The 19228-nt window shown below is 37.4% G+C and overlaps 1 pseudogene; it reads right to left on the bottom strand.

The window, feature by feature from the left end:
- The window catches only part of LOC117415997 (DNA-directed RNA polymerase III subunit RPC2-like), a 76775-nt pseudogene that overhangs the window by 40924 nt on the left and 16623 nt on the right, over positions 1 to 19228 (bottom strand).

Below are 19228 nucleotides of genomic sequence, written 5' to 3'. Positions count from 1 at the left end.
TTAAATCACTCATGCAGTGATTTAGGGGACAGATCTCACTAGTATATTAAATATAAACTTTAAAAGGAATAGTAAAGATTCACAAAGCACAACAAAACAAAGTTATAATGCCTTCGTTTTCAGTAACAGATGCCGACAGCATCAAGTGTTTGTGTAAATATTTGCTGAAGTAGCCCTGCATTACGCTCAAACCAGAATAAACAAATTAAGACAATTTGCAAGTAAAGAAAGATGAGCAGAACGTTTACAAATGGTTTTTAGTCAAAGCAGTATTATAGTTTAATGTCAACTGATTTGTGAAGATAAACTTTAGTGGAAAATTAAAATACAGATGCTGTTGTTCATGATGTTTAAACCAACATTATTCAAATCTTTGTTCACCTTCCAAGACAAGGACAGCAAAAAAGAAAACTTTTTACAGTCTAATTTATTTATCTTTAACAAAGATTACTAAATGTATATATTGTCTGTCTTCAGTATATGCAAATATATAGCAAGGAGTGTGCATTCACACAAAGTCAGGGATTGAATTGGGTATTTGTGAAAATGGGTATCATTGACAGCTCTGCCATCTGTCCAGAGTGTGGGTTCATTTGATCTGTTTACCAGTACTTAATTATATATAGATAGAGACCAGGCTTAGCTGCATGGTTCAACAGACCATACTTTATATAAGTGTGACAGGGTAGCGTCGTGGGCCCAGATGGTATTCGGCAGGCAAAGAGACTCAGAGGCAAGGAACTGCAGTTAACGCGCTTCTGCGCTGTTTAATCACAAAAAGAAATCAAAAAGTCAAACAAAACACTGCTCACAGAGCAAAAATAAAAGGTCAAACAAAAATCTTGCACACAATAAACCAATTACAAAATAACTGGCGCAAGGGCCAAAACAAAAGGTTTAAACAAAATACAAAAAGGTAGGCTGGGCATTAGCCTTCACTACACTTCTTTTTTTTCCCAAAAATAAACACAGCACGCACAAACAAACAAACAAACAAACAAACAAACAAACAAACAAACAAACAAACAAACAAACAAACAAACAAACAAACAAACAACCACTCACCCAAAACACCTCCACCAAACAAAGGATTTTCCCCTTTTTTATAGCATGTGGCTGGAGCCTAATTATCAATGATTCAATTAGCTCCAGCCACATTCTCACATGTATTTTGGCAGGGATAGGAAATTAACCCCATCCCTGCCAACCACCACCAAATCACCACACAACAATATTATTTACAGGCAGGGCCATGCCCTGCTACAATAAGTTATTATTTTTTTAAGTTAGATTCTAATCTTATGCATAGAGAGACACTTAAATCATACTACATTATTTACAATGAGAAAAAAAAAAACTAAACAAAACTTCACTAAAAACTTCTGGTCCAATGGCGTTTTTTTTTTTTTTTTTTTTTTTAACAGGGGAAAAAATAAATAAATAAAGGTTCCCATAGCAGTCAGTCACTGTGTTGTTTGTTTTGTGTGAAAGTGAATGATAAAGGAGCCATGAAATCGGCAGAGAAAAGCAGAACAACAGAGAGTACCCGGAGCTCTCCATGACAGCCGACTCTCCCCTCTGCTGACTTGGGGAACAATGGAATCCACACACCCAACTGCAGATCCAACACAGCTGTACATTCGATTAGATAGAGGGGAAACTAGTGACACAAGCAAATAATTAACTTATTCTGGTCTGCTGAGTGTGCTTATGAGACAAGTCATAGCTGAGAGAATGTAATAAAATTCACACAAAAACCTGTCAAATTAGCTTAACATTAAAGTGACAAACATGCAGCTGGATATCTCAAAGGTTTCCTTGCATGTTGGACAATAGGCACAGACAGAGCACTGAAAATGATAATGGAGTTTCTTATTTTGTTTTAGTTGTTCTTACCATTACATCTTAAATTTGGTCATACATAAAATCTCATTCATTCTGTAACTCAAAGACCATTTAAAACACTTAGTTGATTATAAGATACAACTTGTAGTGCTAAATAGGAGCATGGTAGACATTGGTTTACCTGGCATATAAGACGCACAAAACTATAATTATATAAAATGTCCATAAAACAGCTGTCAAGTTGACATTTTACACTGAAGGCACTAGCCAAAAAGTTTGCCATGATAATATCACAAACACAACAAACATCAGTCTACTTAATTTAGTTAATTATATAATTAATCAAGGCATATATCCGTAATAAGTAGTTTTAAAAACTATTCCACCAATTTGTTTGGGGCACCGCCTAGTTGCTGAATAGGTGCCATCATCTAAAATGTGTGATGGTCACGTGGGTAGTCTAGCTTACAGATGTTTGGGCTTCCAGAAGGTGTTCATATCAGGTTGCATAAAAAATAGAACAGTTTTTCTGGACTTTGACCAATAGCCTTTCCTCAGTGTTTATAACCTAATCGAAAAAACAGAACATTAAGCATTACCCTGTCTTGTTAAGAACAATGGGATTCCTTATGCATAACTATTAAAACACTCAACAGTGCTACATTTAAATACATTTTGACTAGAAGTCTCTCACAAAGACATTGAGAAAGACTCCTAGTTGAAAGTCAGTAATTTAATTAAGTAAGTTTATTTTAGTATTATTAAACTGGGACATTCCTGGTTTTACTAAGAAAGACATTAGCCCACTTAAGACATAAAGGGCCCTATTCATAAAAGTACATGCCAATTGCCGTAATAAAACAAAATTCATTTAAAACTAACTAGGGCTGCAACGAAGTGTAAATTTTGACCTTCTAAGGTTCAGAACACATTACCTTCAACGTTACTCATTTGCATAATTTACGGTGCTCAGTTTTTCTTAATTAAAATTACTTGTGTTATCGTATATTTTGTATGTTTCAAACATATTCTACCATAGCACTTCTCTTACACTGTCTTGTACACTAGGTATTCAGTACATATTTTACTGAAGCACTACAACCGCTATAGGTACCGCCCCAGTGCTTTGGATACTATACCCTACTCCATACACGGCAGCAGCACCATATACAGTTGCTACATATAACGATTTGGTAGCAGATTTTAATACAACAACTTTTTTTTACGTAATATGCATTATACAAATCAAAAGATCGAATTTTGCATGTGAGTGACATTTAACGTGTGATTTATAGTACTCATATATTGTCAAACAGTTTGTGTTACCAGGAAAAAAACAAACAAACAAAAAAAAAAAACAGTGAGTCAATGGCGTCTGACGAACCTTCGAAGGTTTAAAACAATTTTCAAATCCCTGGCTAGTGAATGAAACTTCAAACCTTCGAACACAGCCCTAAAACTAACGAAAGTCGTCCATATTGCTATTCGTAAAATGATCCGAGAATACGGGCGACTCATCGCAAAGGACTTTATGAACGGGTATACAGTCATTCAAGAACAAAAAACCACCTCTTTTTTATGACATCATCAGCATTATTAATGTTCCCTGGGTGGCTGTTGCAAAAAGAAAAACGCAATCCACCGACAGTACTACCAAAACCCGAGTCTGAAGCTGCCAGTCACGGGCAGTTTGCAAAACCTGATTTCGATGCCTCTATCACATCAGCCTCGAGCCTTGCACTGAGGCTTGATCAGTGTTTTTTGCAATACCAAGCGTGCCCAAATTTCCCACCGACTGCATCAGCAGCACTGGTAGTGTATATTGTAACGCTCCATGAAAATAAACAGGTTCACACAGGCAGTATTCTTCCAAACTGTTTATTGTGAACACAGGTAAAAGAAATAAAAAGAAAAAGGAACGCTGTCAGCCGCGGATCACGGCAAAGAAATAATAACAATAAAATAACTGTCTACTCTCAGTCTCTCACTTGCTCTCGGCTTCAAGCGCTGTTTCAAAATGATTATACCAGAGAATATGTTCTTGTGTGAGTATATATTTATATTAAGTCTGCCAAGGCTGTCGTTAGTTTAGACTTGACTAGAAAGCAGTGTGGAGTAGTGGTTAGGGCTCTGGACGCCTGACCGGAGGGTCGTGGGTTCAATCCCCAGTGGGGGACACTGCTGTTGTACCCTTGAGCAAGGTACTTTACCTAGATTGCTCCAGTAAAAACCCAGCTGTATAAATGGTTAATTGTATGTAACAATTGTAAGTCGCCCTGGATAAGGGCATCTGCTAAGAAATGTAATAATAATAATAATAATAATAATAATAATAATAACTCCTAGTTATCGACAGCATTTTGCTGTCATTCATTCTTATGAATAGCAGGTTGACGCTCAGGACTGATGAAAACGTTATGCTAATGAGGTAATCATTAACCTCTCTCTCAATTTGTTAAAAACATGCCATCACAGATGAAAATTGTTGGAGCTTAATGACACATCTGCATTCTCTTATGAATAACAACTGCCGTTAAATAGGCGGCTATGGACAAACTACGACAGGCGTTAACCCTTTAGACCCCAAAATGTTTGAAACATCTTATTTACATCCATAAAATGACAAGTATATTTTACAATGTACATTCTCTTGCTGAATCAATGAAGACTTTATAGTATTCCTTATTTGATATTTTATTAATTGTGCTTTTGTCCCTGACCACATTCCGGCGCCTCCTCATGACTCACCTCTTCAGACAGCACCTGTAGAACTTTCCCCTGGGGCACTTATCACCCTTCCTTAAATGCGCTTTACTCTGCCCTCTATTTTACTGCATTTAATCCTGTACTTCAGAGTACTGTAATCTGCCAAGTGTTTAATCTGTAGTATTTTTTATTTTTTTATTTAATCATATCCTGATGTAACTATCACTGACACTGTTGTCTGCTGTATTATTGAATTATTTTGTCACACTTGTACTGGCTTGAACCAAGTCATTGTAATTATCTTGCTCTTAATTGTATTATTACTTGTACTGTGATACTTGAAATGTATTTGCTTACGATTGTAAGTCGCCCTGGATAAGAAATAAATAAATAAATAAATAATAATAATAATAATAATAATAATAATAATAATAATAATAATAATAATAATAATAATAATAATAATAACAATAATAATATTTACTCATTAAAATAAAATAAAAAAACACGTTGTTTCCTTGGGATTCCAAAATTTAAAAGGTTGTTATAAAACTTCAATTCTAAATTTTTCAAATGTATATTTACAGTAAACTCTGCAGTCAATACCAGGATCCCAGTGTAATCAAGTCAGTTTTCACAGGTGTCACAAGAGCACAGTCCTGTGTACAGTGCACATTGTAAGATTTGTTTGGTGCCAAATGCTCAGGAACAAGAGCATCTTAAATCTCCAGTTAAAATAAGATTTTTACCCTAAACATTTATCTTAAGCTTAAGAGTCACTATGAGATTACAAGTTTTCTATTCAATCCCTCAGGGCAACAATACTATATTACAATAGATGCTTTTCAAAGTTTGGACATTCCCAGAGCGTTTAGCATCGGACGAATTGATATCCTGCGTGTATGGAAAGTGAGGGTGCTGTTCTGTATTTTTTTTTTGTTTAAACCATGTGCTGCCTAAATACACTGTACATAAACTACACACAATTGCACCACAAATATATCTATGTGTATAAAATGTGCTTGCCTATTCACTATACATTTGTTTCATGGACTTTCTTTTTTTCAGAACAACTCTCAAAAGTGCCAACGTTTAGCTAAGTTAGTGACTAATTCATGGAGCCAGTTAGCTTTCTGATTAAAACATCACTTTTGGGAGGCACTGAAAGACAACAGGGGTTGTACACCGCTTTCCCATGGGCTGTAGAATACTTGGATGTATTAAATTTGCATAGTCTGGAGCACACAAAAGAACCGATTAATTGAAAAACAGCCCTAGAATGTTTGTGAGAGGGGCTATTGTAAAACAATCAGCAGAGGAACTTGACTAAACACACAATCCATAAGCATTTCCAAGGCAGCACGGTTTTATGGTTGCATAAAAATGCTAACCAGCCTACATTTAAATATGTAATCCTGGTCAATGGTTCAAGTTTGAGTTTTTATACCTTCCCAGTCAATTTGGGATTAAACATTTACTTGTCAGAGGCATTGGTCTGTGGTAAGCCTGCAACCTTAAACACATGCACAGTAAAACAATACTTTATTGACTATGTACACAGTATGTGGAATTGCACCTCTGAGCCAAACGATTTGTAAAAAGTACATTCGTAAAAATAAAAAAACGTAGTGCTTTTAAAGTGAAACTTGGCCTGGAGAATCATGAAATACAATTGTATACCGAAAAATGAAGCTCAAAGAATTTGGTCTTGATCATCCTGAAACCAAAAAAGCTTTGTGATCACAACAAGGCGTTCTGTATAGAAATGCATACTACTCCAATAGTATATCTGAAACACAAACATTCATTTTGTTATGGTTGATGTTTTTAAGTTGTTTGAAGTCTCGCATGAAATCACTTCATTTCCGGCCGATATCTGGCTTGCGCTACAGTCACATACTAACTTGCACCTTGTGGTATTTGTTTAATCACAAAATTACTTCATGTTACCTTTCTGGCCGTGACAACTGCTGAATTTATCACCAATTTCTGGCCGTCTGATTTGCCTTAGCAAGATTTTAATCAAGAAGGCATCTTCTGCATTTGAGGAAATCATCACCTTTTCAATATAGGAGTCTGTTGATCCCTTGTATCTGGAAAAAGGCAAAACAAAACAGAGGTTGCTAAAACATATAGCGACTTTGCAAAGATGGTCTGTTTTAAATATGTTTAAAAAAAGGTACTACATAAGGCCTTGATTTAACTTACGTGATGGGCACATCTCTGAACTGTGCGTGCTGGGGCTGGGCACTGCCCTCCAGAGGGGTCTGGGTAACAGTGGGCATAGACTTATTAACAAGGACCTGCTTATTCTCCACCTTCTCACCTGTGTGCAACAAGTAAATCCACTGACACTTTCACAGACTAACAACCTTCATACACCCCAAGTTATGTTTTTAGAGAAACAAGTGGTTCTCTGGATATATGTAAAAATGAATGACATGCAAACTGTCGGACAGACAGACAAACACAGTACATATATGATACACCCAGTAACCACCCAAATATGTTAAAGAAGGTCTAGATAATAATTACAGCAAACATTGTAATTATTATCTATAGGAGGCTTTGTGGTCCAGTGGTTAAAGAAAAGGGCTTGTAACCAGGAGGTCCCCGGTTCAAATCCCACCTCAGCCACTGACTCATTGTGTGACCCTGAGTAAGTCACTTAACCTCCTTGTGCTCCGTCTTTCAGGTGAGACGTAATTGTAAGTGACTCTGCAGCTGATGCATAGTTCACACACCCTTGTCTCTGAAAGTCGCCTTGGATAAAGGCGTCTGCTAAATAAAACAAATAATAATAAATAAAACAAACATTTAAATCATAACAACCTCCCACCAGGGGGTTGTTTTATAAAGTAGTTTTGACACTTGCCTGGAGAGCAGATTCCATCTGCATCAAGGATCCCATGACGCCAGATTGGTTTTCGCGTAGCTGCATCCAACATTGGGCCCATTACCTTATCAAAGGTCTGGTTGGTGTACCATTTAAGAACACACTTGGCATTCCTGTACACAAGGCATCTTCCAAAACCTAGAATCAAAAACATAAGCCCCTGTTCACATTAACAAAATCAAATATGTTTTTAAAACGTTCCTTTAAGTTATAAAGTTATAAATCTCAAAACTGTTGTGCTACACTTTCAGTTTAGTTCATATACATGTGTGTACCACAGGTAAGAGAGCAGTTTAACAATTTTGACTTTTACCTACATGATTATTTTGGTACAGATTGAAAGCCAAAGTACATTATTTTTTCGCAGACCCATGCCTATCTAATTCGGCTACTTGCAAAGGTAGCCAGTGTCACTATGTTGTGCTTTTGTCATGTTAGCTCCTCTCCAATGACTGCTAAGTTCATACTACGTTTTGACCCAAGTGATGAAACACTAATTCAGTAACCTACCTCCCCTACCCCCACCCCGCTTTTCTTCACAATTATTAAGCTGATGGGACAGAGCCACAGACAAGTGTAACCTCAAAAAAAAACCCAAAACATGAAGATATGTACCTCTATCCAAAGAGGCTTTATTCAGAACAAGTGCGTCTTCAATATCATAACCACTGTAGCTCATCACTGCCACAGTAGCATTCTGTCCTGCTGGAAGCTTCTCAAAATCAATGAGTTCAATGGTTCTTGTCTTAACCATGGGTTTTTGTGGATAGGCTAACAGGTTCATGAGGGTGTCAATTCGGTTTCTCTGGTTGTAGGCGATTGTGCCTGTGGGGGAGGGAAATAAAAAAAATAAAAAAATGAAAAAAATCGAATTTAGCCAAGCTGGATTCTGTCATAAAATGGTGGATTTTACAGTATTTAAACAAAGTGTGCTTTCGTTTAAACCAACATATTTTTCAAAAAGCACCTTTCTAAATTACACCACTAAATGTATACCACTAAAAGCACCAGTAAATGTATATTAGGGATTAACTGCCGTTTTTAAACTCTTCAATGCCTCTCCTCCCATGTCAGTAAGAACCCTAGGGGGAGTCACAAAGGAAACAGATGCACTCCAATTTGGGATTGAAAGTTAGGGAAAGTTAACTAGTGTTCTTCTAGAGACAAAGAAATGGTAACAAGACAAAAGTGTCCCACATTGTTCCTTCATTTGTTAAATCCTGTGCAGAAAGTGGTTAAACACTGCCTGCAGCTTCCAAGATCCCCTTAAGGGAATCATCATTAGTATGGAGAGTGCCAAACATTCCACTTTATCTTATTTAAAAATTCCAAAAAAGTTTTGAACAGAATTTTTTTGTGAAAACAGAATGCATACTTAAATGTAATACTTCAGGATATATTTTTACTTTATTGTAATGTTTCCTAAAAGTGAGAGTTTGCAGCCTTTCCTCAAAGGTTGCCCCAGCCTCCCCTCCCCTCCCCTCATGAGGATATGACATTACATTTGTCCGCTGTTCTCACATGACAAGCAGTTTACAAAAATACTGCCTCGCTAATGGCCACACAGCATGGTTTGCACATGTATAGTAAGCCAACACAAAAACAGGCAATGGAAATCGGGACAAATATAGTTCCAGTCTCTCAAGGTTATAGGAATGGGGGCGATACCCTCTTGTAATGTCAGGAGTGATGTTGGGAGTTTCGTTTCCAGGGAACTCGCTGTGCAAGCTCAGGAGTACAAGCAGCTGAATACACTGACCTCCGAAAACACAGACAATGAATTGCTAATGACACTCAAAAAAAGAAACACAAAAAGGCCTTTACATACAAACCTACAAAAGAACCCAGCACAATTATTGGGCTGAAGCTTAGTCTGTACAAACTGATCCTGCTTTTGCTCTGTGTGTGTGGCAACAAACTTAGCACCATGAATATGGTAAATACCGATTTAAAGACTTAGTACAAAAAAGGACCATTGTTCAAGACATTGGTCTTCAAAACAGATTATCATAATCAGTTTCCTTGTATATGCAGTTATTATTTATAATTCTAAAACATTCAGATGTGTAGTTTTTCCTTGGTGTTTCTGTTCCTTTGCATAGTCCGCAGACTGTTTGCTGTCAAAATATTTTGATTAATGTTGAGAATTTAAATAAATTAGATCAAGAAATGGTTTACAGCAAGTCCTGTTTTCTCTTAATAGCAGTTACTCGTTTGTTGCTAAACTGACGTTATTTAATAATCATTTTATTTTAATATATTTTTTTCCCATTGCTTTGTTATGACAAATAAGAAAAACCTTTATTCGAATTATACTTCTCATTTAAACCATGCATTTATTTTATAATGCTTTTTATTGGGGGACCTACAAAGATACAGTTACAGTTTAAGATCAGCTTTTTAAAGCATTTAAATGAGTCTTACTGTACTGTAGTTACAGAACAAAATCAAACCAAGATAAAATCAGTGGAAGGCAAATTATGCCCTTCAAGATATTTTCTATAACTTCTTACTTCTATTGTAAAAAATTACTGGACTAATTATCATTTCTAGAGACCTAAAATATGCAGTAGCAAACTGCAATTAACAGTACTTTAGAAGGCATGCATTTTTAAGTATCTTACCCATAGCTTGTTTCCCCATAGCACACTGGTATGTGTTTCTTGGGGACTGGTTGTGATGAGGGTATGGAATGAGCCCAGCACAAACACCAAGTAGTGTGAATGGCTCGATCTCTAAGTGAGTCGTATATCTGTGAAAACAGGGAGGTCAATTAAAAATAAACTTTCAAAACAGAGTCAAATAGCTATATTTTGGGTAATGACATGCGATAAATAAAAAGTGAATATGTGAACAGGTAATCTTTATGTTAAATACTGACTTGGTAATCATGTGTTCATACAGTGCTATGCTGCAATCATTCTCTTCATTGACATCTAGGTATTCAACCAAGCTTTCATGAAGAAAATCTTCAAAATTCCTGCAGAAGAAAAAAAAAACAATACTGAGCGATGCACTTTATATATTCCGAAGTTCTTAATACTAAAAACAATTAGTGTGTCCCACAGCAGCATAGTCACATACAATTAACACATTCTGCACCTCTCATTACCATATCAAATTGTTATAAAGTATCTCTCGTCTCACCTGTACCCCTGCGTGAGCTCTTCAATGTGTTTGTTTGTAACTGCAGGGTTTCCTTTCTTTACAATTATGTAAGGCCTGAAAATACAAAACATGATGTTGAATGTGACAATAGTGTTACACATCATATTTCTCAGCAGTTAACACATAAACCTCTAAAGCCTTGTACATATAGCAGATGATAAATACAATTAATAATTTATTGGCACTAAAGCAAATCAAGGAGGGGGGGGGGGGGGGGGGGGGACTGACTCAATTAGGATTCTCTAAGTGTTACTGAGCTTCACTGTCATACAAAGTTTGGGGTAGGGGATGTGGTTCTTGACTGAAGAGCAAGTGTGTTTTACAGTTGGAATGAATACTCTCCCTAATTCACTTTATTTTAGTTTTTTAACAAAACAGTCCATCATTAAATTATAATTTGATCTTATTATACAACAGGATAGTGTCAGCCCACAGTTACCGGAAGGAGACTCAGAGGATAGAAACTGCAGTTAAAGCGCGTATGCGCACATTTATTTAACAAACCCACAAAACACAGGAACAAATTAACAAGGCACGCGGGCCAAAATGAAAGGTTTAAACAAAACAATTCTGTTGTCAGGCTGGGCATTCGCCTTCACTGACCAAGTTACTAAACATTTACCTGCAACACACTAACCAAACTCTCACACAAAGGATTTCTCCTTTTTTTATATACCATGTGGCCTGTATTAATCAATTGTTAAATTAAGGCTCCAGCCACATTCTCACATTATTATTATTATTTATTTCTTAGCAGACGCCCTTATCCAGGGCGACTTACAATTCTTACAAGACATCACATTATTTTATATACAATTACATTATTTTTTTACACATTATTTTTACATACAATTACCCATTTATACAGCTGGGTTTTTACTGGAGCAATCTAGGTAAAGTACCTTGCTCAAGGGTACAGCAGCAGGGTCCCTCACCTGGGATTGAACCCACGACCCTCCGGTCAAGAGTCCAGAGCCCTAACCACTACTCCACACTGCCTGCCACAACACACACATACACTATTACTGCATTGCCACAATGCATCATGCAGCTAGCTCATCATCACATGCATCACAATGAAGGCACTGTGAAAATTGCAGATTTTTTTGTTTTAATTCACGGCAGTGTCACGGGTAAAGAATGTGCACAGAACTATTTTATAAATTGTGTACTTTAATATATATATATATATATATATATATATATATATATATATATATATATATATATATATATATATTTTAAGCAGCAAGACGAGTCATTCGAATTCTTACCTTGATTGTGCTGATCGCCAAGTATACATGTCCAGTGGCCAAAATTAAAAAATAACAAAATTACTTGTTGATTCAAAACTAACATTAAACGGTTTTATTTTAAAGCGTGAACATTTTGCAGCTAAACTCTGCAGTAAACACAAGCATATATTCCATTCAACTAAATCATTTATTTCTGTTTATATTTTTTAATTAAAATTCAGCATTGTTAGATGGTCCACGCTTTCCTCTGTCATGGATTGCCTTTGCGCAGTAAAAACCTGTCTATATGCCGAAACGCTTCGCTCGGCAGCCACAGAATTAGGGACAACAGACAAATATCACTTGGCCAGTTTTGCAATGTTAGGAAAACGTGGTTCTGCAGACCTCCAAAAAAGTAGTCTGTGGAAGGTCATGACTGCATTCCTTTGCATGACGCCGGTAGCCTTCTAATTCAGTATTGCAGCTCCTGTTGAAACTAGGTATGGAATCCAGGGGGAGAGCATCCAAGTTTATCGCAAGTGCTTGCAGGGGTCAAAAACCCTTACCGCTTTAAGGAACTGGTGTGCTGGCTGGGTGGGTGAAACAGGGCTTTCTTCCACTGTGATCGGGGTTGTAGGAGCTTGTAAGCTTATCTATAATTTCAGTAAATGTTTTAATACATTGGCTTTGAATCCCTGCGTCACTGCAGTGTTGCTCACCTTTAAGTGCTTGGTATGTGTTAAGTAAGTCAGCAACTTTACTGTAGGTTTGATGAACCTGAATCTCATGGCTTTCAAACCATTTGATTAAATCAGCAAGTTTTTTGCCATACCTTGTGATTAAGTCAAGTTCCATCTGTAACATTTCCGAATTGTCCAGCAGGTGTTTCAGCTCCTTTAACACTTCTGTGTTTGGTATCATTTCCATTTCATCCTCCACAAAGCTTAAGTAAAACGCAAGGTACTGTGAATGGTATTCAACAGCAGCATACCAGCTTCCCCATCTCATCTGAACTGGTTCAGGGGGCAATTTTACAGGAAGATTTGAACCCGCAGCCTGGAGTGCACTTTGCAGATGCTCTTTAAAAAGCCGTTTTCTGCTCTGACAATGTCTGAAACCCTTTTTGACTGTTGCTATTAGCTTGTCAACTTCTGGAAAATTGGATATCACTACAAGGGCTAATATGTGAGATTTGCACATAAGATGAAACGGAGTTAGGGAGTAGTCCCTTAAGCACTTGATTATAAGCTTTTGACATGTAGGATGCATCGTCAGAGATAAATGCACTGACATAATCAAAATCAACGTCAAAGTTATTCAAGCACTTTACAATAGTTTGTGAAACGGTGTTGTAATTAACAGCCTGTAGGTAAAGTGTATCTGCGAGGACAGCTTTCAGTTCTACGTCAGATGCATGTTTACCATTTAGGTCTTGCAAAACAAATAAAATGTGTAACACATACTGATCTTAGGCATCAGTCGACTCGTCAGTGACTGTTTTACCAATTCCATAATCTCCTGCTTGTGATACTCGGCAACTTTAGGTAAATATTTGCGTCTCAGCTGGGTTGATGAAGGAATCGCTCCACTAATTGCAACACTCAGTCGGAAGAATTTACGTAACTTTTGGTTGTCCAATTTTTCAAGAGGGATATTTGGGCAAACAAACACCTGTCAGGTCAAAATTGAATGTGTTTCGTGCTTCACGGTTTTCAGTGGACTTTTGGAACATGGAAGTCATCGTTTTTTGTTTCTTTGCAAGTAAAGCAGTCGCAGTACTGCTCTGGATTTCCGCCTTTCTCTTTCGGTGAATACTTGAATCTAAATGCCTGTCAACAGACGATTTTCGGTAGTGATCTACAGTAACGTTACAGGACGTACAGAAGAGCTTACCTCCGTCGCTGTGTAAAACTCCTGCTGGATACTGCTTTACGCTATCTGCTGCAGACACATTTTGAGACATCCATTTTCTTGTTTACAGTGTGTAGTATTTTAATTTCCTGCCTAGATTGCATATAGTTGCATGTAATCACTGCACAGCACTATGTGCATGACGAATAGTACACTGAGGCACATAACAGCAGAGCTGTACAGTTTAATTAATGTGATTTTTTTTGTGTGTGAAATACAAATAATTATGAAATAATTTATTTTTATTTATTAAGAATATTGGAAATAAAATACATCGTGGTATTTGGCTAATTTCATGATTTCCGCCAAGTCTGTGAAATCGCGACTTACACAGGGCCTTGATCATCATACATACAGTATTGTGAGCCGCACATGGCAAAATGTATTGTATTGTGGCATTAGGGTACCGTTCCAGCCCTAGTTTGGAGTTCTACTGTATAAATATCCTAAAGATGTCTCCGATTTGTTAATCCCTAAAGACTCCACAGACTGTATCACACGAGATGGATTACATCGATCAAATATGCTTTTATACATTTTAATATGCTTATAAAACAAACATGTCCAATTACCCCCGAAGGTACGAACATGTACAGTGGTCCAGTTCTCTAACTGCAATCAGACCTGGTGGCCTACAGCAAAGGTACAAGGATGGAGCCGTTTATATTAAACGCTGTATACGAAAAACCTGCCAATCCTGCTAAAGCAAAGAATCAAAAGATTGGCCAGTGGTTCCACATTTTGGGGGGTTCTGTCACAAAAACACCCATCATTAGGGAAAACTCCCTTAGGCTACCTGGATTACTCACTTCAAAAGCAAAGTCAACCTCAGAGTGTGACACTCTTTATCTAGCACAACCACGACGGGACCCATGTTTTTTTGGAAATATCTTTGGAAATATTTGAAATCGTAGATATAATTTTTTTAAAAGAGATGAGGAATACCCCAAATTTCTGACAACCGCATGACAAGAAGCTGTCACAGCAACAGCAGAACTCACCAGCTTTAAAAATCTTAAATCAGCATTCCGAGCACTCCAATAAACAGAAGTGCATGCGTGTGGGTGGGGGGAGATTCGCCCTATTATCATGGTGATCTTTAACTGCCTCTGGGATCCTGTATCCCAGCATGCTCCACCTACTATCCCCAAGAGGAAACAGAGACACAAAGGATGGTATGCAGGATGCAAACGTCAAGAGCTGGCGCTATTTGAAGAAGCAGCCCCCAGAGTGTGGAGAAAACAAACACAAGATACTTGCCTGCTCTGAGCTAAAAAAAGTCCTGCTAATTGTTAAAGGCTAATGAGCACCTCTTAACCACTTAAGTAGTGCACCTGAATAATACACTAAAGAGGAATAAGACTGAGGCTTGTCAACTTGCTATGGAAACCAATATCACTTTTGAAACTTTTTTTGAGCAAGAATATACAGCCTTCCTTTAATGTCTAATTACTGCTTATATCTAACTCCTAATTTAGCATGATTTATATCAATACCACATTATGTATCATAATTCTTCTAGTGCTGGAATATATCAATTATTATTATTATTACTATTATTTATTATTATTTATTTCTTAGCAGACGCCCTTATCCAGGGCAATTGTTACAAGATATCACATTATACATTATTTCACATTATACAGATATCACATTATTTTTACATACAATTACCCATTTATACAGTTGGGTTTTTACTGGAGCAATCTAGGTAAAGTACCTTGCTCACGGGTACAACAGCAGTGTCCCCCACTGGGGATTGAACCCACAACCCTCCGGCCAAGAGTTCAGAGCCCTAACCACTACTCCACACTGCTGTGTTCCTGGTCTTTTTATGATATATATTTTCACCATTCAGTTTTGTGAAAAGTTCACATGAGTATTCTATGGCCCGTTTAGCGTAATGGCCTACTATTTTGACTTGCAAAAAAAAAAAAAAAAAAAAGAATGTGGAAAACAATTATTTTACTGTCATAATTTACAGGTATTTTTATTTTTTTTTACACATGTATATATATATAAAAAAAAAAACACAATTCGTGGATAGTTTTGATTTGCCGCAGGAGGATGTCCCAGTAAATCACGAGCCCCTATGGTCACGATGATTCAGTATTCTGTTTATACCACATTTATTTAAAATAAATAGCAATACAATTTGTACGTTTTTTTTATATTAAATCAGTTCATTGAGGGATTATTTTACCTGACAGATCATTAATTTCACGGTCAACAGACTGCTTTGTTGCGGATGATTTTACGAACCCTGTTTCTGGCCTCCTTGCAACTTACTGTCTTATTCGATTGTCTTATTAGATAGAATCTTAAGCTCAGTCTGTCAGTTTGCAGCCTCTCTGTTGTTTCCTACCATTACCAGTGTTAATGAAGGGGCTACAGGCTGTTCGGATAAGTGAGTTGCAGGCAGATCGGTAGCTGCTGGCATTTCTAGACTAAACCCATTCAAGGAAATTGGGAGTCAAAATCAAAACAACAATGTACAATTTAAAAGTTTTAATAAAACTGGTTCCCTGAACTATAAATGTAACCTGTCTGGGTGTTTACCTTTGAAAGACCGCCCCCCAGGACATAAAAGCACTGCGGTCACAGACCTGTGTCATTTTTCCTTCAAGCCTCTTGCAATCATGACGCAGTGACCTTCAAAGGTTAATGGTAAGTGATAGTTTGAGAAAAATGTTTTTTTTGTTATTTCCCGTTCCGTCTAAGCTGATCAACCGAGCGAGTTGGGGAAACTCAATGGCCTGTAGCACTACAGCACTAATGTAACACGGAGAATGTTTTTAAAGCTGTGTAGTTATTTTAACCACCCCTGTCTGTGCCGTAAGGAAAGCAAAGCCATCTCACTCTTTTCGTCCCTTCTTGTTGTTGGGGGTGAGGGGAATCTCCTTGTTTTTAAAGTCTCTTAATTTTCTTTAAGTTGGCAATAGCCGTCTCTTCTGAACTGCCCACTGTTCTACCCTGCCTTGACTAGCTGGTGCGCGTTACTATGGAAACAAGAAAAGGGGTCTGGTTTCATGAGAGGATTAGGTCTGCAAGTGCAATATTTATATATTTGTTCTGATATTCTTTCATTTTAAAAACGTTATCAAAGCCATTATATGTAACACTGTATTAAAAGTTGAAAAATATCCCAGAAGAAAGGCAGGCCTTACTTCAACCTTGTGAATTAGCTACAAAACAAATAAAGCAATGCAGGAGTTAAATCTTGTGTGCATTTTAAGTAAAAAGTATTTTTTTAAATAATCCCTGCCCTTTTTATGTCTTCGCAATAAACAAAGTGGCCAGACACACTTTCATAAAGTAATAACATTAGTTTTTAATGTTCAAATAAAAGAAAATGTGAAAAAGGGGGTGTTGTACAATGAAGAAAATATATATATTTACTCAGTTTTATTTCTCATTTTTTTGCATTCCACTTAACAAATACAACTTTTATCTTTCAAAATAGATAACTCTTATTTAGCAAATAGAGTGAACTGCACCACTCACCAGCACACGGGGCTGATCTTAGCTGACAGTCAGGGCGTCCCAGGAGAAAGCCCCCCACTGCTCCGCACCTGCCAATGGGGCGCCGGCAGGACACGCCCCTGACTCACAGCAGCAGCAGTGACGATGGCAAGTAGGTGACAAGCAAGGGAAAGTGAGCAGCGGCTCCTGCAGAATAAATCCCACCGCCGGCCTCCGCGACAATATACAGACGTGCTCAACATTTGTTGGTACCCTTACAGCTCATTGAAATAATGCTTCATTCCTCCTGAAAAGTGATGAAATTAAAAGCTATTTTATCATGTATACTTGCATGCCTTTGGTATGTCATAGAATAAAGCAAAGAAGCTGTGAAAAGAGATGAATTACTGCTTATTCTACAAAGATATTCTAAAATGGCCTGGACACATTTGTTGGTACCCCTTAGAAAAGATAATAAATAATTGGATTATAGTGATATTTCAAACTAATTAGTTTCTTTAATTAGTATCACACATGTCTCCAATCTTGTAATCAGTCATTCAGCCTACTTAAATGGAGAAAAGTAGTCACTGTGCTGTTTGGTATCATTGTGTGCACCACACTGAACATGGACCAGAGAAAGCAAAGGAGAGAGTTGTCTGAGGAGATCAGAAAGAAAATAATAGACAAGCATGGTAAAGGTAAAGGCTACAAGACCATCTCCAAGCAGCTTGATTTTCCTGTGACAACAGTTGCAAATACTATTGAGAAGTTTAAGGTCCATGGAACTTTAGCCAACCTCCCTGGGTGCGGCCGCAAGAGGAAAATCGACCCCAGAGTGAACAGAAGGATAGTGCGAATGGTAGAAAAAGAACCAAGGATAACTGCCAAAGAGATACATGCTGAACTCCAAGGTGAAGGTACGTCAGTTTCTGATCGCACCATCCGTCGCTTTTTGAGCGAAAGTGGGCTCCATGGAAGAAGACCCAGGAGGACTCCACTTTTGAAAGAAAAACGTAAAAAAGCCAGACTAGAATTTGCTAAAATGCATATTGACAAGCCACAATCCTTCTGGGAGAATGTCCTTTGGACAGATGAGTCAAAACTGGAGCTTTTTGGCAAGTCACATCAGCTCTATGTTCACAGACGAAAAAATGAAGCTTTCAAAGAAAAGAACACCATACCTACAGTGAAACATGGAGGAGGCTCGGTTATGTTTTGGGGCTGCTTTGCTGCGCCTGGCACAGGGTGCCTTGAATCTGTGCAGGGAACAATGAAATCTCAAGACTATCAAGGCATTCTGGAGCGAAACGTACTGCCCAGTGTCAGAAAGCTCTGTCTCAGTCGCATGTCATGGGTCCTCCAACAGGATAATGACCCAAAACACACAGCTAAAAGCACCCAAGAATGGATAAGAACAAAACATTGGACTATTCTGAAGTGGCCTTCTATGAGTCCTGATCTGAATCCTATCGAACATCTATGGAAAGAGCTGAAACTTGCAGTCTGGAGAAGGCACCCATCAAACCTGAGACAGCTGGAGCAGTTTGCTCAGGAAGAGTGGGCCAAACTACCTGTTAACAGGTGCAGAAGTCTCATTGAGAGCTACAGAAAACGTTTGATTGCAGTGATTGCCTCTAAAGGTTGTGCAACAAAATATTAGGTTAGCGGTCCCATCATTTTTGTCCATGCCATTTTCATTTGTTTTCTTATTTACAATATTATGTTGAATAAAAAATCAAAAGCAAAGTCTGATTTCTATTAAATATGGAATAAACAATGGTGGATGCCAATTACTTTTGTCAGTTTCAAGTTATTTCAGAGAAAATTGTGCATTCTTCGTTTTTTGTGGAGGAGTACCAACAAATTTGAGCACGTCTGTATATAAAATCTCACATAGATAAAATAAACTCTTGAGACAGGCATTTTTTTGGCCTTCGAATACATGTAAAAATATATATATATATTTAAAAAAAAAAAAAAAAAAGCTGGGAAATTCAGATCT

Source organism: Acipenser ruthenus, chromosome 7 (assembly GCF_902713425.1).
Source record: "Acipenser ruthenus chromosome 7, fAciRut3.2 maternal haplotype, whole genome shotgun sequence".
In the NCBI taxonomy this organism is placed as follows: domain Eukaryota; kingdom Metazoa; phylum Chordata; class Actinopteri; order Acipenseriformes; family Acipenseridae; genus Acipenser; species Acipenser ruthenus.
This window is presented reverse-complemented; position numbering and strand designations above follow the sequence as displayed.